This window comes from Choloepus didactylus, chromosome 4, assembly GCF_015220235.1.
Source record: "Choloepus didactylus isolate mChoDid1 chromosome 4, mChoDid1.pri, whole genome shotgun sequence".
Lineage (NCBI taxonomy): Eukaryota > Metazoa > Chordata > Mammalia > Pilosa > Megalonychidae > Choloepus > Choloepus didactylus.
Window position 1 is genome coordinate 98,240,750 of NC_051310.1, and position 26,463 is coordinate 98,267,212.

Sequence of the window (26,463 nt, forward strand, 5' to 3'; positions counted from 1 at the left end):
AATGAACAAAAGCCACTGAATTGTATACTTTAAATGCTTAAATTGGTGAGTTTCGTGTTATGTGAATTTTAGCGCAATTAAGCAAAAGAACCTGCTTACATTTTCTATCTAGATCCCATCCAGGTTGGCTAAATGTGAATCTGAGCCTTACAGAGGAGTGTTCCTGCAGGGAAGACAGGACACTTTGAGGAAAACAGCTCAGAGTGAGAGCCTCTGCCTTCAATTACCATGGCAAATAGCTTCTATGACATTAGGGAGCGGAGAATTATTGCTTCCTTCCTATACGACACAGCTCATTTTCTACAACAGCACAATGCAAATCAATCAATCTCTCTCTCTCTCTCTCTCTCCCATTTTACATTTGAAGTAAACACATATTACAAACAGCAGACTTGCTCCTGGTGGCTGAGGTCAGACTGGTGAAGGACCAATCCTGCCTGGCTCTAAGGGGTCAGTAGGAGGTGGGCAGCTGGTTGCTGGGATCAGCACAGACATCACACTCAACACAGCCTACCCACCACCCTCAGGCCACCCCCACCGATCTACGGGGACACTGTGCTCAGCACGGGGGCCCTGGAAGGCACCACCACCTTGCCTCATCACTCATTCATTCATTATTTCAAGTATTTTCTGAGCAACTTCCATGTTCCAGGCCCTGTACCAGGCATGGTCCTGGGACAAGACAGGATTGCTGACCTCATGGAGCAGTCAGGGATACCCCCTCACAACCCCACCCACCACTGGAGAATGGAAACAAAAGGCGCACAGTGGTTGCTTCATCTCAGCTGGGCCTGGTGGGCAACTCAGCCAGAGCTCCTGGGTGCTAGATGAGCTTCCACACCAGTTACCACCAAGATCTAGGGAGGTCAGTGGCCTCTCGAAGGCTCCATTTCTTTACTGGAGTAGGAAAATGCTCTGTGTCCTGCTAAATGCCGTAACATCTCATTTACCTCAACTTATAATATTGCAACAGGCATAAGATTCAATGAATTCTCCAATGATTTGCCTAGTTTTAAAAGTCACCCTAAGCAAAGTTTATAAATTTGGCTTGTTCATGTTTATTCTAACTACGGGTTCATTTCCATTCCTTTCCACTCGCAACCCATTAATCCACTAACCAGAAGTTGTCCAACAGGCCCAGCTTTTTGCAAGGAGCTGGGGAAGGGCGACCCTCCCGTGGGCTGCCTGTGGCTAAGCGTGAGAAGGCTTTAGCGTGGCCCTGCAGTGAGCGGCACCTCATCTCCTGAGGCAGCTCATTGCTTCCTGCATATTCACTGTACAAAAAATATCAAAACAATATGCAAAATAACAAATGGAAGCTAAGCCATCCACAATCCCATCACCCTAACCAGTCACCCATTTGCGTTCTCCTTTTTTTCCCCTCTTTTCCATTCTTTGTCAACCTGTATAAATAATTTTGTGTGGTTTTGCAATTTCCTTCTTGTTTTACCCAATATCGTATGGGAAACATTTTTCAACATTGCTCCACAATCTTCCCAAGCATTACTCTAATGATTATCAACTCTTTCAATTTATAGATGCACCATCAATGATGTGACTTTTTCCACACTGTTGGGCATTGAGCACTCACTATATACCAGGCGCATCCCTAAATTCTTTACATGCATCACTTCATTTAATTCTCACAATGACCCTAAGATATAGGCACGAATGCTATTCTCGTTGGCAGAGGAGGAACCTGGGACTCAGAAATGCTGAATAAAGTGCTTAAACCCACTTAGCAAATAGGTAGCAGAGCCTGAATTTGAACCCAGTTCTGTCTGACTCTCGAGTCCGTCCGTGATCTTAACCATTTTTTCTCTGTTGTGGATCGTGCTGGCAGCAGCCCCTCTCCTCCCATCCTGCACCCATGACAAGGCCCCACTCGCTGGCCCAGGTAAGACCCTCCCCAAGCAGGCTCCCGAAGCACTCAAGGACACGTGGCTCTTTACTGAAGTTGAAGACAAGAGGGGGTTATGTTGTTTACCGCCCAAGGCTTCCTAAGGTTCATTTTAAACATATTTCTCTATTCACAGTTTCATCCCCTCTTGCTTCTGTTCCCTCCTTCCCTTCTTCCCTCTTTCCTCTTCCCTTCTCCTTCATCCTCCTCCTCTTCCTTCTTCCCTCCCCCCCCCCCATCTTGTTCTCTCTCTATTTCCTCTTTCTGGAGTTCTCCCTCTTGCTCAGCTCATGCTACAGGCCAAAACCACCACTCCTGAGCTGTCTCCCTCCTGCCATGCTTGGTCTCCTCTGCTTCCATTTCTCTCCCAGATGTTTTCCTCTGGCTGCCTCTATCTCTTTCTCAGGCAGAAAAACGTATCCCTCTGTTGACTTCTCTAGTTTGTCTCTCCACTCGCATCCTATTCAGGAAGATGTAACCCTACCAGTTTGCCAGGCCGGATAAGAGCTCTTCTACTTTGAAAGGTGACAGAAGAGTATTGCAGATATTTCTAAGTTATTCGGGTGTTCTTTTGTATCACACATTTCCCCCATTCTTTTATTTCCTCAGGGAGATCCATACGCTTCACAGCAGGTTACAGAAGGAGAGCACACCCTCTCCAGGTGACCACAAGCCTCGTGGAGCGGATCCCTATGCTGAGCTGAAACCTGCCCCTCTGTACCTCCCCTTTGCTGGCCTTTTCCCCCTTCCCTCCACAACAGACCTTCAGGGTCTCAGGCCAGCAATGACCTTGCATCTCTCCTTTTACAGCTAAATGTCCCTCAGTTCTTGGCTTGGCAGAACCTAGGGGAGGCACTGGACCCAGGGTCTGATGAACCACAGCCACACATAGCAATTTCAAGAGTTTGGCAATGTGACAGTGTGCTGTGCAGGCTGATTTGATGTGGCAGAAACTGCACCAGACAAGGACTTAAAGAGCCTGGGGTTCTAATTCTGGTTTAACCAGAACCAGCTCCTTCAGTTTCCTTATCTGCAAAAGCAGGTACAATGTGCTACCTACTCTGTTCTGCCTATAAAGTGGCTGGGAGAAGAACGGAAGATGTGTGGGCAAGGTTTTGTACAACAGGAGGCTGGTCCAGCTGGCAGAAATCATCCTGTTCCCTCGGGCCTCTTCTTTAAGGCCTGGGTCATCAATCAGCCCTCCCCACAAAGCAAAGGGGAGGGAGGGGTTGTCACCCAAACCTGCTTCCCTCTGTGCCTCCAGCCTCCTGAGGGTGTGACTCAGCTCGAAGACTCTGGCCCTGAAGTGCAGGACAGGGAGGGGAAAGGGTGAGCTGCCCCATGGCCGTGCTGTGTCATCAGAGAGAGGCAGGGAGCCCAGAGCAGAAGTGTAAATAGCAGTGTCAAGTAAACGATGGCCAACAGCCGGGGATTTTCCAAAGCTTTCCCTCAAAAGCAGCCTCCTCGGCATATCCAGGGATGGAACCTGGAATGCTAGAACTGACAGAAAGCTCAGAGCTCCCCGTGCCCTGGTCCAATGGAGAAAGAGAGATGGTCCAAAGTCCTGTCCAGGGTGCCCTTTCCATGCTGCCTCCTTAACTGGCCCTGGGATCCCTGCTGAGGGTCTTTGGGTGTCGTCTTCCTGGGTCCACGAGGCAACATGCACTGCTCTGGGCTGTACACGGTCCATCGGGACAGAGGCCCAAAGCTATGTGTTCACAGGCAGACCCTCTACCAGGAGCCAGCCCCCAGTACTCCGAGGCAGGGACACTCCAGACCACTGGAGGCTGCGGTCACCACCTGCCCCAGGTTCCCCACCTGACATTCATCAATGCACTCTGGGCCAGTTGCTAATGATGCAGAATTGAACAAAACAAAGCCCCTGCCCTTGTGGAGCTCGCATTCTTGTGGATGGACACAGACCACAAAAAATATACAAGGAAGACTATAATAGGCCAGGGTCTGCCAACAAATAAAGCAAGGTGAGACAGAGAGTGAAAGGGCAAGAGTTGCTATTTTATAGCATGGTCATGGGCTATTTTATAGTATGATCATGGGCGTTCTCTGACATTTGATGAAGAGAGGAGGGAGGAAGCAGTTCCCGTAGATCCCTGGAGGCAGAGTGTCCTGGCAGGAGGAGCAGAGCCCAGCATGGCCTGGGGAGGCCAGGAGACGAGCTCGTTGCCCAGTGTGGCTACAGAAGCATGGGGAGGAGTGAGAAGGGTAGGGGAGGAGGCCATAGAAGGATCCAGTAAGGTGTCCTAAGTCATCAAAAGACTTTGGATTTTACTCTAAGTGAAATGGAAAACCATTGGAGGGTTCCAAGCAAAGCAGTGGTAGTTTCTGCCATTTTCAATGTGGAGATAAGCCACAGACACCCAGGGTGGATGTGCAGTGTGAGTGAGAAGTAGACTATGTTGTAAGACGCTGAGATTGGGGGCTGTTTGTTACCACAGCATAACCCAGCCTATCCTGACTACCTGGCCAGGGAACATTTGCTCCAAGCTGGGTTAATGAAGCCCTGATCTGGAAATTTTCAAATGAAAGATCAAGAAGGTTAATATCTTTGGGTGACTGAAGTCATTAACTCTTGGGATCCTGACATGTTTCCATGGACTGAGGAGAAGAGGAAGCCAGTGTAGAATTAAAGAGAAGAATGAAGCAGACAGACAGAGAGAAGCAGAGACAGGAAGCCTTAGGGTCGATGGTTCCAGCCATTCTTTAGGCCCAGATGCGTTGCGATCCTAACCTGGCCTTGTTTTTCTTACTCTGCCTGGAGCCTCTAAAACTTCCAGATAACAAGCTTTGTCACTTAGGATAGTGTAAGTTAGATTTCTGTATTCACAACTAGAAGAATCCTGCCTTGTACGTATAATTTTACCGATGGAGTGATGAAGCCTCAGAGAATGGTTAGACTTGTCTGGGTGCTCAGGGCCTTTTGTGACAGCACCAAGACCCCTCTGAGGTGGCCCGGTGCACCCTCCTACCTGATCAGCAGGGAGGTGGGAGGTGCAGGAGGGGGGCTTGGGGGGACCTGGGACCAAGTTCTCATGTGATCCTCAAGATGCTGAGAAACTGAATCAAAAAATGGGAATTTTCCACCAAGATTTTGATTTTATTTTTCTGAATATTTAGATAATACATGCTCATAATCCTAAAAACCAAAGTCATTTAGAAATATAAAAAGAAAGTAAAAATCACCTGAAATCCCATTACTTAATAAGAAAGGCTGTTAATATATTAGTAAATATTTGTCTAGGCATTTCTATGGCTATATGTATAGCCATAGAGAAATAGATTCAATTTTATGTAAGTGATACTGTACTATATATGTGGTTTTGAAAAGTTCTTTTTTCGTGTAACAATATATGATGAATGTTACCTATGTCAATAAATATAGTTATACTGTCATTTTTTATGACAATGTAGTATTCCACCCCGTGGATGAAGTCATCCTGTCATGGTATCCAGTGCAGTGTAATAGCCAAGACCACGATCTCTGGAGCTAAACTGACTTGGTTTAAATCTCTGTTCCCTCATTTTCTCGCTGTGTGGCTTTGGGAAATCTGCCTGACCTCTCTGTCCTTTCTTCCTTCTGTAAAATGGAGACACTAACATAACAGGTTCCTGCTCACTGAGCTGTTTTTCATTTTGTTTTGTTTTGCTTTGCTTTTTTTGTGTATATATATATATACAACCTAACCACTTTCAAGTATACAATTCAGGGCTGTTTGAATATATTCACAATGTTTTGTTGCCATCACCACCATCCACTACCAAAATGTTTCCATCACCACTGGGTTTTTTTTGTTTGTTTGTTTTTCTTGAAGATTAAGAAAGTTAATACATAGGTAATGCTTAGAACAGTGCCCAGATAACAGTAACATTTCAATATGTATTATTTAATTAGTCAGTCCTATATTAATAGAAATATAAGTTGTTTCTGATTTTTTGCCATCATAAATTATTTCTGCAAAGCAATAAACATCCCATATTTGTATTTTGTCCATTTGTCAAATTATCTCCTTAGTTTAAATTCTTAAGAATGGATTTATTTGGTTTATTGGTATGCATATAAAGCATTCAACTTGATATATATATATTTTTTATTAAAGAAGTTGTGGATTTTCAGAACCATCATGAATGAAATACAAGATTCTCACCTTGCATTGGCATGGAACATTTGTTATACTTTATGATATGTTATACTTTGTTGTATTTTATGATACTTTGTGATAACTTTATACTTTATAATAACTTTATACTTTATGTTATACCTTATGATAGCACATTTTTATAATTGTACTATTAATTAAAGTCCATGGTTTAACTTTGGGTTTGCTGTTTGTGTAGTGTAATTCTATGAATTAAAAAAAATTTTTTTTCTGTTACCATATATACAATCTAACATTTCCCCTTTTAAATATATTCAGATATGCATTTCAGTGCTGTTAATTGCATCACAATATGGTGATATTTATTCCCAAACTATTTCTAGAAATATTGTACTAATTTACATTCTCAAGAGCACTTAGAAAGAATGCCTGTCTCCTCAAACCCTTCACTGGAGCTGAATTTTGTCAGTATTTTAAAATATTACAACTCCCAAATGTTCTTATGTGCATTTATGTCATTGTTAGGGAGGATGGTTATTTTGTCCTATTTATTGGATATTTGTATTTCTTCTTTTGTGACTTGCCTGCTCATCTCTTTCATTCATTGTACTAATCTTTTACATGGTGGTAAAAATTCTTTGTGAATTATCTATATTAAAGATTACTCATATTTGGGTTGTCAGACAAAATACAGAACATCCAATTAATTTTGATTTCAGATGAAAAACAAATGGGACATACTTTTATTAAAAAATTATTCATTGTTTCTCTGAAATTCAAATTTAACTGGCCATTTATTTTTGTCATTTGGCAATCCTATCATATATATAGCTAATATTTTTAGGTTATCTTTTTCCGTAAAGAAATCTATTTGCATTTTTTTGTAACCATATCTATCTGTCTTTACCTTTATGCTTTCCAACATTGATAATATCTTTAGAAAGGCATTCACAACCCCATGTTTATTAACAAATATTTTTGAATTTTCATCTAATTATTTTATGGTTTCACATTTTTTACATTTATTATTTGATGGCTCTGGAACTTATTTTGGTCTGGAGAACAGGGTAGAAAATCAGCTCCCTGCCTCCCACCAATGACAGTTTAGTTATTTCAATATCATCCATTAAAAAAATCCATCTTTCCTCTCAATTTGAAGTGCCACCTTTATCATACAACCCATTTTCTTATGTATTTTGGCCTAAATGAGGCCTCTTTATCTTGCCCCATGGAAGGTCATCTCTGTGCCAGTATCATGGTTTTAATGACCGATGCTCGATGATAGAGGCCGTGTCGTGAGACAGAAATTTAAGGACACAAGCACACCGGATCTGGAGGCAGAATGCCTGCCTGAAATCCTGACCCCCCTCTTCTGTGACCTTGGGTGAGGTGCTTATCCTTGCTGGGCCTCAGTTTCCTTACCTGAAAATGGCTGCAATGTTGGACATCCTTCATAAGGGTGCCGTGATGAATAAAATGCATTAACACATGAAAAGCACTTCCTTGAATAGTAAGCACTCAATGTTGTATTTTATTTGTTCACTCACTCATGCATGTGTTCCTTCATTTTATATCTAGCAAGTCTGGTTTCCCTTATACTCTTCCTTATCATTTTCTAGGCTGGTCTCTATTCTTCCAGATGAGACCTAGGATCATTAAGTTAAAAAGAAAATCCTACTCGGAATTTGAAAGTGATAGGGGTATGTTTACTTCTCCTTGTTCAAGAATAAGGCTTGTATCTTAAGAGATTCAAGTCTTCTTGAGTCCCCCCAGTAGAAAATAGAAGGTGTTTGTTTGTTTTTATAAGTAGTAGAACACATTCTCTGGTGTGTTTATATTATTATTTGTTGTTGGTTTTGTTATTAGTGATAATGGGATTTTTCATTCTCTTTTCTAACTGGTTAGTAAGTACATAAGACCATAATTGATTTAGGATGTTTATTTTGTAACCTGCCAGTTTATCAGAAAACACTTAATTACTTCAATTACTCTTCAGTTGATCCCCTTGTGTTTTCAGCTGGACAATCGCATCTGCTGCAAACAGTAATCGTTTTTCCTTTGCTTTCCATTTTCAGAGAGCATCTCTCTGAGCCCTGGACAGGGAAATAACTCTAATATTTTTACTTTTTATTTCCTTCTCTTGTCTATATACATTGACCACAGGCTTTCTGAGCCCGTTGAATACCGATGGCGGTGGCTGGCCTCCTGATTTTGCTCCCGACTTTTATGGGAATGTCTCTGCTCTCTATTAAGCACAAGGCAGGCGGATGCTCTGAGAGGTGTTTACCGTGAAGGAGGCACCTGGAGGAAATGTTTTTCAAGAGCTTACTGGAGTAGTTTGCGCGCCTGCGAGGGGCTCCTGGCCCCGTCCCCGCGCCGCCTGCGTTCCTGCCCCGGGGGCTGAAGTTTCTCCCGCGTTGCCGCTTGAACAGCATCCAGTTGCCTCGCCTTTAAAATGCCGGCGCGGCCGCGGCTCCGCTCAGAACCCCCTCTCTCTCGCCGGTCGCCGGGGCGCTGACTCAGCCGCAGCCGGGCCTGGGCAGCGCCCCCCGCGCCCTGCGCCCCCGGCTCCGGGAAGCGCCGCAGCGAGGGACCCGCGCCCGCCGCAGGCTCCGAGCCCTCCCGGCCAGGGGCTCCCGGGCGCACGGGACGGGCCGCGCCAGGTAAGGGCTGCGGGAGCTTCCCGGCACCGACTCCACGGTGCCCGCTGGGCTGGGGCGCAGCTTCCAGGGCGCTGCGAGGGCGCCGCTCGAGTCCCCAGCCGCAGACGGAGCTTGTGCTCGCTGAGATCCAGCCTAACCCAGCCGCTGCAGCGAGGGGAGTCGCGTGGGCACCCGGGCCGGGATCCCCTCCTCTGCGGCACTGAGCGCCGGGGCTCGCCTCTGTGAGCTGCAGGTCTAGACGCGCGCCGGCAGGTAACAGCCTGGGGTTGCCTTGGTGGCAGCCGCACCGCGCTCCGGGTTGCAGCAGCACCACTTAGGCTGCGGGGCCCCTGTCTCAACAAACCTGGGAGAGAGGTGTGCTGGGCTGCAGACAGGGCCGGCAGCTACATTGAGCCATTACCTCCGCACTTGGGGGTCCCCGGCACCTCTTAGTGGAGTGGTTCCGGAGTGTGAATTGAAACAGAATCAAAGTTAGGAATTCCTTCTTGCCAAGTTCAGTGCCTGAAATCAATCTCTTCTTGTGGCTGATAGTAATATAAACCAGATTTTTCTTAGTGTAGCTGATGAAGGTCACAATCGATGTAACTTCTGGGAAAAGTTCTGTTAGTGGCAGCGTTTCTAAAGAAATGTCATGTCTGGGTTGGATTTTGTTCTAATCTGCAAACAGCCTGAACATCCCAGTGTAGACGTGGGGAATGGCTCTGGGAATGTATTATGTAGCTGAATTTGATAATAGGGTCTGTTCCCACAAGGAAAGTTCTGGAAAGAAAAGACTGTCAAGAAAGACCAGGGGCTGCATCTGCTGACTAGATGCACAATTAAGGGTCACAATAGCCTGTAAGGATGTGGCTTTGGACCCAGAAAACAAATGCCTGGCACCGCCTCCAGGCTGCCCTCCCTGGGAGAGAGTCCATGTTAACCCACATCGGCATCAACTTGCAGGTTCTCCTCATTCTTGTGGGTTTTCCTGAGCTTCCCACTTCCAACCAGATATCGTGGGATCTGGCTTGACATTATGCTGCAGTCTTCCTCCTACACGGTAAAATGTCTGAGTCCATTAGGGTGTCTGTTATTAGAGGCTGCTGTACTTCACTGTCCTTCTACAAGCTGACTCTTGAGATAAACTATAATAACTTTGCAGATCTTCAGAGTGGATTTAGAACATTACAAAGACAAACAACCAGTGGCCCTAGTTGTGATTTGCAAATTGGATTTTGCTTAAGGCAACATTTTTAGGGATAGCTCAGTCTAAGCTGTGTGTCTCCTTTGAGAACATATTAGGGGGAAAATGTGCCTAAAAATCTTACCTTGCAAAACTGAAACAAATGACTTTATGTTTCTACAAAAGAGAAAATATGGGTAAGCTATTCATTAATTCTTTGTGATCTTTGCATTAATATATTCTCATTCCCAAAGATTAATTTCCCTATCACTTTTCCTATTCATATTGGTTATATCTGAATGACACTCAAGTAATGGAATGCATAAAATATAATGTGTTTTCTGAATTCAAACCAGTATTGCAAATCCTAGCAAATTTCTGGCAGTTAGAATTTAAAACATATATTTAAAATAAATAGGGTTAAAGTGGAAAGGAGTTTTTTTTAGGAGTGTTAACCTAATTAATCTGCAAAATTATTTCAACTAGAAATTCATGACAGCTAAGTTGTGACTTAGAGAACTGCTTGTCTCTTCATTTTATGTGCTTAGTGTGTCCATGAAAGAGGCAGCCATTCCATTACCGCTTTACTGGTTAATCGTCCTCAAACCAATATTTATGCTCTTCAGCCAAGCTATCACAGCAAAGATTCAAAATCTAGAGCACCTATGTGGTTTGTTTATAGTGTCATTCATATTCAAAATGCTGTTTCCACGACTTAAGTGGAAACTGAAATTGCATTAAGGAAAATGACCTTAAATGATTCTGTCTGGCCACAATAAAAAGAACAGTGTCTATAAAATAGACAAGGCTCCAAGACTTGGAGGTTAAGGCTTCTAATAATCTCTAGTGTGGAGGATGGCCATAATAATAATAGCTCTGAGTTTTGGCATTTGCTATAGGCTTGGAAATGGGTCCATGTGAGTAAATTTTTGACATCACTGAAGTTCACTCTTAAAAGTGACAACATTTTCAAATATTTGAACTGTTTTGGAAGGAAATATTCCTAAAATGCATTCCATGCTTCCCACCTTCAGAGATCTGGCTAATGGGAATTTCTACATTTCCCAATGACTCAGGACGAGCTTTGTGTAAATCAATTCTCTTGTGTACACAGGTGAAATGAACTCTGGCCCTTGCATCAAAAGGATCAACATTTTGTTCTGGCACTGCCACTAGCCAAATTACCTTAAGCAAGTACAATTTTGAGCTCTCATTTGTAGAACTTGGGTAAAATCGATACTTAACAGTTTCATTTATTAAGCACTTACTGTATGCTAAGCATTGTAGCTATGCTCTCACAGAATAACAACTATTATCCCCATTTTCCAAATGAGAAACTAATAATCAGAGAAGCATTTTGAATTACCCAAGTTTAATACAGGATAGGAGAGAAGGGATTTCTAACCAGGGTTGTCTGATTTGGAAGACTATGTTCTTCTCACCTGATTTGTTTTACCTAACATTGTACAACAAATGGTACAATGCATATGTTGCTCAATGGAAAACATTTGTTGATACAAAGTTGGTACTCAAATAAAATTGTAGCTGCGTGTAACTCATTACCAGCTGTTTAGTGAGAATTAAATTAAATGAGATAATTTGTCTTTTGGGCTTAGGGAGTGGCCCCTTGCTAAGTGGTCATAGCTAGTATTGTTCCCTTGTGGAAGCTACTCATTCCATGAGAGACTCGGTTTCCCCATTTATACTCTTAGGGAAATATTACCTTCCTTGCTGGGTTGTTACAGGAATTAAGGGTGATAATGTATGGCAGAGAGCCTAGGGTGTTAATAGGCGCTTTACAAATGATAGTCCTTGTTAACCATTCCCTTCCATGGTCTGTTCTTATCACTTCCAGTGTCTGTGGACACTGATGCTTAATAGATGTCCTTTGTGTGTCCTTGAACAGACATCTCTGCAGATGGACATTCTCAGGAAGGTCTCTTCTGTGCCCCTGGTGGAACTTATTCCAAGGGAATCATAGGAGGCCTATATAACAGATGGGGAGAAATTATTTTAGGATACCAGAATCCCCAGCCCATCACACACCCCTTAGGTGCAAGCTTTTAAAAGGCCCCTGCAGCAGAGAAAGGCTTCTGCACAAATGAATGTTCTTCACTGTTCCTACAGCTTTGACTTTAAACCCCTTTAGCATTTTCCTGCCCCAGTTGCTGGCCCAGGACAGCTTTTTCTTTTCTTTTTTTAAAAAATATATTTCCAATAGCTTTTATTTTATATTTTGGGCGCAAAATTATTTCATGCCTAACAGTTCTTGAAATCCTAGTTTCATTGTAATGTATACATTCCATTGATAAAATCCACGTTTTCCAGATCTTATTAACACATGGAAATAAATGACAACACAATTTCATTGTCTCTTGTTCCCACCCACTCTTGCAGGATCTACTGACTTTCTCAAAGTCTCACCCTTGAGTGGTGGGGAGGGAGTCATGTGAGCTCATTAACAAATTCACTCCCATGGGATCCCCCCTCTGCTTCACTAGGCGTCCACGTACAAGGTGCATTTCTTCTAGTACCATAATTTCTCATCATACTTCCACTGGGGACAGACACGTCTACCTGGTGCCACCACCCTTTTTCTAGGTTCACAAATGATATTGGTCTATGGTTTACTTGTCTTATAATGTCCTTGTCTGTTTTGGGTATCAAGAAAATGCTGGCCTCCTAAAATGAACTGGCAGGTGTTCCTACTGCCTCTGTTTTCTGGGTTTGCATAGGATTGTTGATAGAATTCATCACTGAAGCCATCAAGACTTGGAGTGTGGAGGAAGATTTTTAATTACAAATTCTATTTCTAACGTAAATATACAGGGTGATTTAGATTTTCTATTCTTCAGTCAGTTTTTAAAATTGGTGTCTTTCATCTAAGTTGTTGAATTTATTGATATAAAATTGTTGAAATCTCTTATTATCCCTTTATGCCAGGGCAGCTTTTATCCCTCATTTAAGGTCTAGTCAAGCAGCTCAGGAGACTCCCTGCCCTTTCCTCAGGGCCCACATCACCACTTGGCCCTCAAGGTCTAACCGCTCAGATGGCAGTGACAGGCACAGCCGGAGAAATACAAAGAAATAGCATTTTCCCACTCAGGCTTTCTCACTGAGATCTACTAATGACAGAGGAGAGAAGGCGACCCTGGGGTCGGTCTAAATGATTGGCCTCAAGGCAAACATTTCATACTCAGTATATAGCTTATATTCTGTATTTATGGGAATTTTTATTCTACTCCACAATGCACCTCTGTTTTCTTGTAAAGCAAGGCAGCCCCGTGCTGCACCACTCTGGGAAGAAGCGCCTTCCACCCAGGCCCCAGCCCCGACACTCATGGTGGTGTGCCTGCCCCCAGTTGGGAGGCACGGCCCTGGGCCGCTTGTGTCCTTCCTCTAAAGACCTTCCTCTAAAAAACCTGACTCCGAGAACCTGTGTCCCAGTAGAAGCTTGTGGACTCCAAAGTGGCATTCCATCCCTGTCCTCAGGATGGCGCAAAGGGAAGGAACCCTGGGTCCCCCCGGGGAGATTGAAACAAGGTCAGAAAAGGCAGTGAATTGTCCCCCCACTTCTGCATTCCAGGTTCGTGGCAGACATGGGTGATTGATCTGTGAAGCTGTTTCCATGGCCATGAATATGGACATGGGTTGTCATGTACCAGGAGGCCATGACAAGTTGACCATGGTTGGCAGGTGTGATGACATCTGTGTGTCATCCAGGGGTTGGCATTTATAGCCACCAAGTGGCCCCTCTGGCTTCACTGGTTTCTTCCTGGCTCAGGCAGTTCTCCTTGTGTTCTAGGAGGCCGCAGTGAGCACCTCTTCTTGTGATCGTCAATGAACTTGGGGCCTAATAAGTGTTGAGTGTTGGGAATGCAAAGTTGCTAGATCAGTGACCCTGCTTTCAAGAAGTTTGCAATCAAGTTAGTGAGAAAAAAGACCCACCATCATGGTGCAGTGTAATTCCTATGGGAAAAGGAGATGGAAGGTATGTTGGAGGCAAGTAGGAGAGGGTGGGTGAGGAATGCCACCTGGTGAGCTATCAACAAGGCAGCACAGAGGAGCTGAGATCTGAGCAGGTTTCAAGGAAGACGAGGACTCTCTTAGCAGAGTAAGCTACTCGAGACAAGTGAACTATCATGTGCAAAGATATAGAGGCACCAGAAGCTAGTGTGTTCAGAAAACAGTGAGTTTATATGGATGGATGAAGAACACTGGGAGGGTATATTGAGAGAAATGAGCCTGGAAAAGGGGGGCAGATCATGAAGGGCTAGCTGTGGAGCTTCAAGTTGACCTTGTTGGGCCAGGAGAGCAAATCAATGGCACATGTGCTGTCACACCTCCCTCCCTTGCCCACAGCAGACATTGCTAATCAATCACGACACTCTTTCCCATGGACCAGAATGAAGCCTCTGAGTCCTTCTCATAATTGGCTGGAGTTGACTCATGTTGCCCCATGCATGGGACAGCCACAAGCACTACGTCCCCGGAGGGCATGATGTACCTGCCAACCAATCCTCCATCCAAAGTGCAGCTGTTCAGCTTCCAAGAGGACCTCTCCCTCAGAAAAAGATCTGTCTCCCTCTCTTATTGACTGTGGGTGGGAGAGGCTGTCTTCTTCATTGGAACAATTGACTTGGCAGATGGACATTCTTGACTCCACTCCCAGGAAGTGACTTGGGTTCCTTGTCGGCCCTAAGGCAGATTTTCCAGTGGTGATCAGAGCATGTACCCCCTCCCCTGAGCCCTAGATAAAATATTAATATATTCATTCCTATCTGTCTGCAGAGAGAGAAAAGTTGCTTCCTTTAGCAAACAGCTGTGAAAATGCCTGTCTCTTCTCAGTGACCACGTCTGCAAGCAAACAAATGCATTATTGTCAATCAACAAACATGCCAGTGAAATTGAAATCTCCTAAAATTTGTCTTCTTATTCAGCAATTTCTGTCATTGTTGGGACACTCCTCAGGAAGATAATGGGTACCTGTGTGAGCACAGGGAGGGAGGACATGCAGGGTCCAGGGGTCTGATCAGTATGGAGAATGGACTTCTCATCCTACCTCCTCCCACCCCCATACAGAGGAGCTGTCCATCACCCATGACCCCAAGAAAAGAACTCTGCCTCCAGTGGAGGCCTGCAGCCAATGTCCTTTTAATGTAACCCTTTGACTGTGCTCACAAGACAAAAGGAACCCTCTTAGAGGCGCTTCATAAGCAGAGGTGGTAAGGGATGAGGGACAATTTAGGAAAAGTGCTTCTTACAAATAGATGGGAACACGAGGGCCCCTGGTTATCAAATTCCCCTGACCTGGGTCAAATCTTGACTCCACCACTTACAGCTGTGTGACCAGTATTCTGTGCCACATTTTCTCATCAATAAAATGGAGACAGGAATGGTGACCTCCTAAGCTTGGGAGGGGCTTGCAGAGAGTATGTGAAATTAACCGTTGTCATCCTTGTCACACAGAAGGCCTGGGGAGATGTGAGTGGAATCTAACTCTGATTTTTAGGAACTTAACTTACACTATAGGAATGTAGCAGAAATTCTCCAAGAATGACCTCAGAGGATCATATTAAAATACAGATTCAGGGGTCCAACCCTGAATTCCTGAGTCAGAATTCTGGGTCAAAGCTGGGAAGGTACATTTTTAACAAGCACTGAGAGAGATTATAAGGCACTCTAAAGTTTAGAATCTAAAATTTGAGAATCACTGACCCAGCCTGCAGGGAAATTAGCAGTTTCCACACGTGCCTGAGTTAATCTCCGAATCCCCCAAAATCCACAGCTCATTCTGTTTGGACAGAAAAATGAACGCCCTCTTTCCCCTTCTGACCTAAAGAGAAATAACATTAACTCCCACACCAAGCTTCACACAAGGGCATTTCATAATTTCTTGCTGTCCACAAAAGTCACAGCACAGTCGGCTGTCAGCACTGCTCTGCTGTCCAGGCTGATGTGGCCCCAATTTTCGTTTTACCAACCCTGGAAGGTCAGAGAAAGACAAAGAGCCGAGCCGGTATCTAGAAAGAAACCACTGTGTTTCCAAGTCCGATGGGATTGGGTATTTTAAACAATGTTCCTTTAAAAAGTCGGAATTACTCCGGTTTGAATCTACGTTAGGAAGATTCTTCCTGTTAATCTTTGATCTGTCTTATGTCTTTTTTTGTTTGTTTGTTTACCTTGATATAAAGTGAACTCTGGAATTACAGATAATTTACTTCTTTGGAGGTCAGAGATTTTAACAGTTTAGTGGCTGCATTCTGAGCAATCAAAGCAACAAATGTGTTTACCATCTATTTTTAAACGAATTTTTTCTGACAAAATATTTTCTGATAATAGAAGTTTGAATGTACTTTGTAGAAGTTTGGGAAAATACTGAAAAATATAAAAGAAAAAAAAATCACAACTACTCATGATCCCAGACACATAACTATCATTTTGATGTATTTCCTCCAGTTTTTCCCGTGCTTATACAGACCTTTTTGTTGCTATTTTTTCTTACAAAATTAGAATCATATTATACATTCACACCTGTTAATTTCACTTTATGGTACATTATAAGCATTTTCTAAATCACTTATTATTCTTTAACAGTTTAATAATATTTCATCTTTGAACGGCCATATTTGTAACCCAGTCAGCCCGTTAATTACTCACCTAGGGTGTTTTCAATTTTCCCATTTTTTAATGGAAATTGTGATGAACTTCTGGTACCCTTCTTTTTCTGTCAGCTTCCTTATTTATTCCCTAAAGACATGGAATTGCTGGATTAAAAAGTATGACTATTTTAAAGGTTTTGATATATATTTCATATCTTTTCTCCAACACTCCAACCAACACTGTTTTATTTCATTTGCTATTGTTGTAATTTGATAGGCAAGAAGTGAAATTCCATTGATGATTTAAGTTTTACTTCTTTGATGACTAGAAAAATTGAACTTTCTCATAATATTTATTAGCCATTCATAGTTCTTCTTTCATGGATTATCTGTTCAGGTCCTTTGTTTATTCAGTGGGTCACTTTTTTGTGTTGGTTTATGAAAGATCTTTATATATTAAAAATATTAACATCTCATCTATCTTTATGGCAAATATATTCCAAGTTTCTCATTTGCCTTTTAGTTTTGTTTATGGAGAATATTTGGAGGGTTTCTGTTCTAGTTTGCTAACGCTGCCAGAATGCAAAACACCAGAAATGGATTGGCTTTTATAAAGGGCGTTTATTTGGTTACACAGTTACAGTCTTAAGGCCATAAGTGTCCAAGGTAACACATCAACAATTGGGTACCTTCACTGGAGGATGGCCAATGGCATCCGGAAAACCTCTGTTAGCTGGGAAGGCACGTGGCTGGTGTCTGTTCCAAGTTCTGGTTTCAAAATGTCTTTCTCCCAGGATGTTCCTCTCTAGGCTTCAGTTCCTCAAAAATGTCACTCTTAGTTGTTCTTGGGCTGTTTGTCCTCTCTTAGCTTCTTTGGGGCAAGAGTCTGCTTTCAATGGCCATCTTCAAACCTTCTCTCATCTGCAGCTCCTCTCTCAGCTCCTGTGTGTTCTTCAAAGTGTCCCTCTTGGCTGTAGCAAGCTCGCTCCTTCTGGCTGAGCTTATATAGTGCTCTAGTAAACTAATCAAGGCCCATGGTGAATGGGTGGGGTAACACCTCCATGGAAATTATCCAGTGAAAGATCTTGCCCACAGTTAAGTGATCACCTCTCCATAGAAACATCCAATCAAAAGTCTCCAACCCAATCAACACCAATACGTTTCCTGCCCACACAAGACTGTCTCAAAGATAATGGCATTTTGGGGGACATAATACATCCAAACCAGCGCAATTTCTGTTTTGTTTTACATTCTGATGTTGGTCCCTGTTCTGGTTTGCTAATGCTGCCATTATGCAAAATACCAGAAATGGATTGACTTTTATAAAGGGGGGTTATTTGGTTACAGAGTTATAGTCCTAAAACCATAAAGTGTCCAAATTAAGGCATCAATAATAGAGCACCTTCAGTGAAGAAACCTCTGTCAGCTGGAAAGGCCCAGGCACTTGGCTGGCATCTGCTCCAGGGTTCTGGTTTCAAAATGGCTTTCTCCCAGGACGTTTTCCTCTAGTCATCTAGGGATGTTCTTTTAGTTTCTCCCAGGCACACTCTGAACTAGCATAAGTCTGCTTTCAACGGCCATCTCCAAAATGTCACTCACAGTTGCTCTGAGTTCCTTCTGTTTGTCAGCTCTTTTATGTGGCTTCAGTGATTTAACTAAGACCTACCCTGAATGGGTGGAGTAACACCTCCATGGAAATTAACCAATCAAAGGTCTTCCCCTTAGTTGATTGAGTCACATCTCCATGGAAACATTCAATCAATAGGTTCCAATCTAATCAACACTAATCCATCTGCCCCCACAAGATTGCATTAAAGAACATGGCATTTTGGGGGACATAATACATCCAAACTGGCACAGTCCCCATCCACTTTTTACCTGGGAAGGTATTAAAGTCCTATAAATTTAATATACCACTTCCTTAGCTCTCAAGGCATCAGAACTCTATTTAAACTGTGTACAACTCCATGTGAGGCATTATCTCCTCTAACATAACTACTTCCAGCATCTCTCCAATATAGCTGATAAAAAGCACACCATTCAGTGGGGTCTCTACATGTCTTCCTAATGGCCTGACTTCCAAAGACCATTAACCTGACTGTGTGCCAATGGCCACAGCAGTAGGATTCCTTCTCTCACACACGAGCCCTTCTGATACCTACTAGTGGTTATGAGGAGGAAGGGCTGGGCCCTAGCCTCTTGCCTTCTGCATTTGGAATCTGGTTGTAGAAGCCAGCAGGGAAATTTCATAGGAGTAAAAAGACACAATAACTGACCCACACATGAAAACCAAACATTTTCCCCAGGGTTGGCATCTACTGGAGCTAAAGGAGACCTCAGAACTCGGCAAATCAGTGTCCTTAAGAACACTGTGGATAGGGACAGGGGACAAGTGAGAGATCCCTGAGCAAGAACCTCCCAGCTGAGCCCAGTCAACCTCCAGATTTGTATGCAACATAAATGATTGTTATTTACACCACTAAGTCTGGGGTGCTAAGTTACACAGTAAGAAATGACCAGAACAGGCTCTTAGGGAAAAGTGGTTATTTCCATCCTTAGGTGAACACAGAGGGTCATGGGCAGCATGCCTGGTGAGGCTGGTTGGGGTCAGAGCCCAGAGGGGTGGGATGCCTGCAGCACTGAGGCTGCCAGGTGTCCACACCTGAGTTACACCTGCCTGTCCATCCAAACTGCTTGGCTACGTGTCCTTAACTGTATAGAGGGACAGAATAATAGCAGCCATTGTTCGTATTGTGCTCACTATGTGTCATGCTCAGTGTCCTCATGCTTTGTGTGAAATAACTCATCCAGTCTTCACACTGACTCTCTGAGGCTGGTCCTCTGATCATCACCACCATTTACCAATGAGGAAACTGAGGCACAGAGAGGTTAAATAATTTGCCCAACTCACATTGCTGGTAAATGTGATTCAGGCTAGGATTCAAAACCCAAAGCCTAGCTCCAGCCCCTACTGTTACCCCTTACACTCTCTCTCATAGAGGCTACTGGAATACAGATGAGATTGTGCACCTGAAAGTGCTTGGCATGGTGTACAGAGCTAATAGTGTTAGGGCTGAACTTGCCTTTCTCTGCAGAAAAGACCCAGCCCACAGGGCTCCCGGGCCAGCAGCATCAGCATCACTGGGAAACTTATTAGAAATGAAACTCCTAGTTACTTGTGTCACCTTTGTTGGCAACCCCAGAGGGCATGTCTGGGTCTGATTCATTAGCTATTGTGGCCAGAACTGTTCAAAACCACCCCTGGTGGGCAGGACCAGTCCTCGCTGACAGTCCGCTTGGCACCACTATTTGGCACCACCTTCTGCATGGACTCAGTGTAGAGACAACCCTATCTTCAACAAGGACAGTTCTTCGCTTTTCCTAAAATACAGTCCTCTTACTAAGCTGCCCATCCTTCTTGGAAAATGGAGTAAACATGATGCAGGTTAAAGTGCAGCCTTTCTGTCTTTAGGGTCACCCCAAAATCTTCTCAACCTATGCAATAAATAATATGATAGATTCACAGAGTTACCTGCCTACATCAGGTCCCCTTGCTGAGCCTCAGTTTCCTCATCAACTCACAGGGAAGTTATGGAATGAAGAAGTAGGATATGGATGTGAAAATGCTTCAGATGGTGAATCTAGACAGAAGAAGGGGCTTATTATCATTTTGCGCATCTGTGTTCTTTACTGGCATGACGGGAAGAACTTGACTTTGGTACTTCTGCTCCTCCTTCCCCAATCTGCGCAGGCAGGCATCCAGGCATAGGCTCGGCGTTATGGATTTCGGAAAATCCTGATCATCGGGCCTCCTGGCTTTGCTATTGTGCTGTGAGTGGAAAGGAAGGTGGTCCAACAAACAGCTCTGCTCTCTGTGGGTGAGCACAGAGGTCCCACGGCTGGTCTCGGAGGTTACTTGCCATCTCTGCAGTCACAAGGGCCTGTGGGAGAAGAGTAGATTGCGGGGCAGGGGGTGCTGTCCTCACTACACACATAGACTGAGTCCCCACTCTCCACCAGACCAGAGGGGCAGCGGTGAGTGGACGGACCTGCCCTCAAGTGGGCACATGGCTGCCGAACCCTTCATATGCAAGAACACAGCACAGCTTGAAGCCAAGGGTATTAGGAAGAAGAGAGTGGTCCTCAATTCAGATCAGAGGAGGCGAGGTGTAAACTTGGCCTGGAAAGACTTTCTAAGGGCATCCTCATTCTTAGATGCAGAAGGGTCTATCTATATGAACAAAGGCAAGGAAGCAGGAACTGCCCATATGGTGGTTGGGAAACAGGATTATTGGAACAGAATACATGAGAAAATGAGAGGAAGGAGGCAAGAGGGGAAAGAAAGGGAGGGGAGGGGAGGAAAAGGAAGGGAAAGAGAGAAAGCAGACTCTTACCTAGAGTACCCATTCCTCATAGGAAATCTGAAGTGTCAAACTGGATTGCCTTTCCTGCTGTCTTCCTTTCATCCAAACCCTACTTGTATTCTCCCAAGCCAGCCTCAGATCCCTTCTTGTGAAACCTTCTGGAATGACCCCCCTGCAGGACTCCTCCTGCCCTGCACCCCTGAGCCCTGACTTGGGGTCCCGGTGAGTGGTCACATCCAGGAGCTTTGCTGCCCATAGACGTGGGTTCACTTCCAGCTCTGTCTCTTGGTCGCTGCTGGCTTGGTGATTGCCTTGATTTCTTTGATAATAATCTAAGGTAACAAGACTTCCCTTACAAGGCCATGGTGACAGAGCAGTGAGCGTACACCCAATATTTAGGATGCCATGAACAGCAGCTGTTATTTGCTGTATTGCAGCACTTTTTAACCTGTAGAGTTTGTCTCCCCAGTGGGCTCCCCTCAGAACCTGGCACAGAGCAGGACTGAAAGGTGGAATAAGCCAGGTTTCTCCTGAGGACTTCTCCAGGTCCCAGGCTTTCCAGGTACCTTGCTGGCTAGACGGATTTGGAATCAAACTGCTGCCTGGTTATCAGAAAATAATGCCCCTTGTTAACTGCTACTTGAGCTTTCATTCACTGGATTTATTTTCACGTGAATGTGACATTTGCCACCCATTTTTATATCTCGTACAAAGTTTCTCCATGAAACAGATATATTTTAAAGAGCTGTTATCAATGAATCAGTAAGGCAAATTAGCTTCTAAAATCTGTTCTCCTTAACAGATGTCATGAAAGTTCTCAGGACTTCCAGAAGGGAGTCTTCGTAGAGAGATCTTTCACTTTGCTCAGTGATTAGGAATTGATTCCATTGCTAAGAGCTTTTTATTTGGTGGGTGTGTAGGGTGTTGGCAGGGAACACATCATTAAGTCAAGTGTGCAGTATGATTTAACAAAGACTGCAGGCTCATGGTTCAATTTAGTGGGAAATCTAAGCCATGCCCCATCTGGAATGTCCGAAAGAACAGGCACAACAAGAATGACATATAGAAAGTACAAAAAAGAAACACTTGGTCCTACTTGGGACAAGGGACAAGACAGATCCAGGTTTTATGGGCCCTAACACTTATGTGATTTGAGGAGCCCTCCCTCCTTAATAAAATAATACAAAATTACAAAAACAAAAGCAAATACAAAAGTGAATCTTTACTTAGAATGAGAAAATAAATCACAGCAAATTACAAATAATAAAATGATAAAATTATCCCAGACATCACAAAATCTATAAAAATTAGCATTTTTTGTTAATTACCTGCTTGGCCTACTTCTATGACATTTTTTTTTTAATTAAATTCAGTTTTATTGAAATACATTCAGACACCATACAATCATCCATGATATACAATCCACTGTCCACAGTATGATAACATAGTTATGCGTTCATCACCACAATCTATCTCTGAACATTTTCCTTACATCAGAAAGAACCAGAACAAGAATAAAAAATAAAAGTGAAAAAAGAACACCCAAATCATCCCCCCATCCCACCCCATTTGTCCTTTAGTTTTTATCCCCATTCCTCCACTCATGCATACACTAGATAAAGGGGTTGTGATCCACAAGGTCTTCACAATCACACTGTCACCCCTTGTAATCTACATTATTATATAATTGTCTTCAGGAGTCCAGACTGCTGGGTTGGAGTTCGGTAGTTTCAGGTATTTACTTCTGGCTATTCCAATACATTAAAGCCTAAGAGGTGTTATCTATATAGTGCATAAGAATTTCCACCAGAGCGACCTCTCGACTCCATTTGGAATCTCTCAGCCACTGAAACTATTTCTTCTCATTTTGCATCCCCCTTTTGTTCAAGAAGATACTCTCAGTCCCACGATGCCGGGTCCACATTCATCCCCGGGAGTCATACTCTGCGTTGCCAGGGAGATTTACACCCCTGGGAGTCTATGACATTTTTATTCCTCCATTTTTGATTGCACACTCTTCTATCTCCTCTTCATAGTTGAATTATTTAGTAAAATCATTTCTACAGAAAACAGAAATATTGCCTCTCTTTCCTCTTGCATGGTTGATCAAACTTTGATTTTTATTGCCTTTAGCTCATTACTTATTATTGATAATGACATGCAAATTATCATATGTGAAGGAACCTGTATCAAAGTTATTTTCATATAAGCAGTAAGATTTCAGGACATTTCCAGTTTTCTTAGGCAGTGACTAATCTTTTGTACTCTTTGAATTGATGGCATGCATTATTCAGTTGTCATCGATGTCCACACTACAGTGGTATGTTATGAATTTTATCATCTCTTCATGGATGTCAGTACTTTATGTCAAACCAGCAGGAAATCAGTAAGAGCTGCAGAGATGACTGGGCTATGCCATTTCAGCCCCAGGGAAGAGTGTGAGCAAGACAAAGGTGAGGAACCCAATTTGGGGAAGTGGGTATCCAGGTAGGCTCAGTGGGTGATGAGGCAAGAAAGTACATGGAAGCAGGTGGGCCGTGGGAAACAGAGTGAAATACTGGCAAGTCTCCGCAAATAGATTAACATGCCTTTAATTAAGGAATCAAAGGCCTTTTGATGAATCTCCAAGCACACGAAAATCGGTAGAACGTATTCTTATGACCATTAGCCAACAGAGTCAGGCTAACCTTGGTTTGAATGCTCCCTGCCACAGATAACCTCTTTATACTGAAGTCGCTGGGGACTAAATAAACATATCCTGTTTGGCACAACTAAATGTAGCCCCGACAGTCTCTAGAAGGCCTCTAGCCTGGAGGGAAGTGTACCCAGTGGCAGAGAATTGGAGTAGAAAGAGACAGTAGTCTTAATCATGTGTGGTTAGTATAGCTTAATTTTGCAAACTTTACTGAAATATACAACCATGTGAACATATTGTTAGGGCATCTCTCAGGGTGTTGGAAGAGGCCCATGAAAGTGAGGGGCCCTGAAACTTAAGCCCCATTAGCCTCATGTAATTATGCCTCTGAAGGGGGACTGGAAGGTTGGGGAAGGCTTCCTGAAGGAAGGGGCAGGGGAGCCAGGACTTGGAGACCTTAGCTGGTCAGTGAGACTGGACATTCCAGGTGCAGGGATTACTACGTGTTCGGGGGCCCTGGTGTAGAACAGCTGGGCTGTAATTGGGGTTCATAGTAGAGAGATTTAGGTGGAGCCAGGCCATGGCAAGCCTTCAGTGCTAGGCAGAAGGACTGAACTTGATCCTGGGGACAGTGGAGACTGGTAGCAAGTTGGTGATGAATGCAGTCATTTGGGATGGTTATCTGCTATGGGCATAGGCTGGAGAGTTGGCAGCAGGAAACTGTAAGGAGGGAGAATGCTGTGGTGCTTATGAAGGACCTGGGAAGGAAGAGCTGAATGAGAAGGGACTTGGAAGGCAGAGCCTCCAGGGTTCTGGGTTGGACAGATCTGAGCAGAGAGAGAGAGCAAAAGGTCAAGGAGAACTCGAAGGCAGCTTTGCTCACTCATTAATTGCTAAGAATGTTAACAGGTGGTATTTGAAAGAAAAAGAAAGATATTTAGGAAACACAGAAGATGAAACAGCTAAACTGGATCTCTCAGAACCTCTAACATGGAGGTCAGCACACAGGACCAGAGAATAAATGCTTTTAGACTTTGTAGACCACAGAAGTTTCTGTTGCAGCTACTCAACTCTGCCTTGTGAGCACAAGCCACCCTAGACAACATGCAAATGAGTGGGCATGGCTGTGTTCCAGGAAACTGTATGGACACTGGACTCTGAATGTCATATAATTTTCACATATCCTTCTTTGGATTTTTTTTAACCATTTAAAAATGCAGGCCAGATTTGCCTCATGGGCTGCAGTCTGCTGACCCCTGCTCTACCACGTCAGAGTGCATCAGGAATATCCCAGCGGGGCCAGGATGTAGGGTGTTTCCCACACGGACAGAGCAGCACTCAGGGCGATCCCCACCCTATTCCACCAAATGCACTCTGGGAAATGCCACAGCAAGAATTTAAACCGGCAGGATTTAGTATAGTTCCCAACAAAGTGTACGTCCAGAAGGATGGCTGGTAGAGGGATATTTCTGTAGTGCTTCCTGTGAACTAGACACTTGTCTAGGTGCTTTATGTACATTCCATTTTCTGAATCCTCCCCACCACCACATGAGGTAGTTACTGTTGTAACCTCATTTTGCAGATGAGCAAGCTTGAGGCTCAGAGGGGCAACCTCCAGGTCACCCAACTAGTAAGGGGCAAAGCCAAATTCAAGCCTGTCAAGGAAAGGAAGGGGGTGGCATGGCAGTGCTGTGCTGATGGGGCAAGGAGAGGGGCTCGCAGTGTGTGCTCTTCACCATAAAACTACATAATCACAACTTGGTGGAGCTGGGAGCAACACCCTGGGACATCCCAATGAAGATGTCCAACTGGCAGGATTAGCCCTCAGGAGGGGGATTAGGATGAAATTGAAACCGGGACTTATTTCCCCAGCAGCCGTCCACTGTCTCGTTCTGCCACTCCCAGCCTGCCTACTGCTCCCGCTCAGCAGAGCCCACATCTAGGTTATGCAAATGAGCACGATTTAGGGCGAGCTCAATCTGAGATGCTGAACCAAGGAGGCCAGCCATCCTGGTCAGCCCTCCGCCTGGGGACACATGTGTCCCAGGCACTTGCTTTGGGAGAAGGGTGCCAGTCCTTCATCCATCCTGCAGCTCCCCTTGAGATGCCCTTCAGGTACTGGGAGAGAGAATCCATTCTCTGGGCTTCTGCTGCTCAAGGTCTATATTAGGTCCCCACAGCACCTGGGGGTGACCCCACAATATACCCCGAATGGAGGTACGAGGAGGCCTGTGTATTGGCCCTCCATCTGCCGGGCCAGGCAGGGAGGGGGCTGCCTCGTGGCTTCATAGCCAAAGTAATACAAGAGCCCCTTTCTCTGCCTCACCATCTCTCTATGACCCGCCAAGGAAAAGCATGGCTATGAGGCACAGAGAGATCATGTGAGCTACCCGAGGTCACACAGCACCAAGGGGCAGCCCATTACTCAAACCCTGGGCAGCTGACCTTTAGCCTGCTACTCTGCATATCACTGTCCCTGCCTCATTGAAGGCCGTTGTCAAGAAGCAAGGAATTAAACGTGGCAGATTTGAGTTCAGAACTAGCCTGAGTTACTGTCCAGTGCAGACTGTTGGGGAGCGGACCATTTGATGCAGCAGTTTTGATGACAGGGACACTATGACAAGCAATTTCACATAGTGCTATCAAAAGACTATGTTCAAAGTGTGGAATCACAGGTGGTGTTTTTTAATTGATTTTTTATTACTTAAGTTGTAGGTTTACCCAAAAAATCATGTAGAAAATGCATAATTCCATATACCCCCCCCACACACAGTTTTCCCTATTAACACTATGTATTTGTGTGATGCCTTTGTTACAATTAATGAAACAATATTATTATACTTATACTATCAAATATAGTCCTTAGGTTACCTTAGGGTTCACTGTGTTATATAGACTTTGCTTTTTAAAAAGTTTTTTATTCTAGTAACATATAAACAACGTAAAATTTTCCCCTCTAACCACATTCCAATATATAATTCAGTAGTGTTAATTGCATTCACAATGCTATGCTACCATCACC

The 26,463-nt window shown here is 44.0% G+C and overlaps 1 protein-coding gene across 5 annotated transcripts in view; it reads left to right on the plus strand.

Annotated features, from left to right (window-relative positions):
- Positions 1–8,372: 8,372 nt before the first annotated feature.
- The window catches only part of CTXND1 (cortexin domain containing 1), a 71,685-nt gene continuing 53,594 nt past the window's right edge, over positions 8,373–26,463 (plus strand). For 2 of the 5 annotated variants that reach the window (XM_037833238.1, XM_037833236.1), the window contains exon 1: positions 8,373–8,930. The gene's annotated coding sequence lies outside the window, so the exon portion shown is untranslated. Of the gene's footprint in view, positions 8,931–9,692; positions 9,718–26,463 lie in introns of those variants that run through there. The other 3 variants (XM_037833239.1, XM_037833237.1, XM_037833240.1) reach the window with 2 other exon arrangements.